Genomic DNA, 1,602 nt, shown 5'->3' on the forward strand with positions numbered 1-1,602 from the left:
ATATATCTGTGTGATCAGAACCCATGCTCTTAAGTGTTACACAGGGAAAGTCCCCTTTTCTTGCTTAGGAGCAAAGCACAATATATTACTTTAGAGCTGTGAGGACCCAGAGTTGTCCAAAATTTTTTAATTCCCTTTACTAGATAATTATAGTCCTTCATATTTATTTACTTTCCTACTAACAAAGAATTCTCAAATACATTAAGGTCTATTTATGCAATAACTATTTACTAAGAGTGTCTGCAAGATTCACAAAACTTGATTCATTCTTTCCATTTTAATAATGTGAAAGTGAGACCAATGCTTTATATAACTTCCCTAAGGTCTCATCACTATTTAAATCTAATTCTACCCAATACCTTCCACGTATCATGATGCCTGGATTTTATGCTTACTTTTTTGTTTGTTTGCTTCCCTGGAATGTTCAGTAAAAAATAAAGAAAGGTTGGAAAATTCTGAACAACTCAGTCACATCCAGGTACATAAAAATGATAGCAGATCCATTTCAAGAAACAAGGTGTTACTTAGAATTTGAGTACCTCAGGTAATGTTGCCCCAGAAGGAGGACACTTCAGGAAATACTTGAGTCATGGATACAGATCTCACACACACACACACACACACACACACACACACGCACACACACGCACACACACTGCTGATTGCAGAATGTAAGTCACTCCTGACCAAATTTCCATCCTAAAGGAAGAATAGCCAATATGTGGCTCACCTCCTAAACACCCATATGCATACATACAAGTCAGAATTTACACAAAGCGGACATACACACATACAATAATATACCTCTCACCCCCAAACACACTCACAAAGCACATCAACACACCTGCTTCATGATTCACCTGGTGAACACTCAACTCACCACATATACATAACTCAAACACTACACACACTTCACCAAAAACACACAAGACCACAAACAATTCAAAAATCTTACAAGACAACCACACCACAACACATATGCACACCCAGCCACACTCGCTACAACAAACAGTATATACTCTCCTATTAATGAGAGTGTATTAATGAGCTTCCTTCCTTCTGACCTTCCCCTTGCTGGGGGAGGGCAGTCAGCATGGGACTGTTAAGTCTATTCAGTCACAGGCACAGTCATTAAACCACCACCAACACCCATGCATATGGTCTCACACACACATGGTCACATACACACAGAGAAAATCAATAACATAACTTCCAGCTCTCATACACAAAAGTGTCACCTACACGTACTGCTCACATGTGCACCACAACACACTGCTGAGCTGAGGTCTGAGCTCCCTCTGAGCTGACCTTGGTACCTTATGAGGTCGGCATCTCCTTGTCCAGGAACAGAGACCACAGTCTCACTCCCGGTGCTCAGCTGTGATGCCAGTGTTTACTATGACAGACCTGAATCAGGAGTCCTTAATCACACACCAGGAGGCTGAGAACTTGGTCTACAAACACTAAAATGAGACTGTGAGTCAGATCCATAGCACATACATACAACTATCAAACAGCACATATACAAGCATACACAATACATGCACACACACAGGGCCATGGACTCAGAGTCTCACACATGAACCCACTAGCACACAGGCA

The sequence above is a fragment of the Myotis daubentonii genome, chromosome 11, assembly GCF_963259705.1.
Source record: "Myotis daubentonii chromosome 11, mMyoDau2.1, whole genome shotgun sequence".
NCBI lineage: Eukaryota > Metazoa > Chordata > Mammalia > Chiroptera > Vespertilionidae > Myotis > Myotis daubentonii.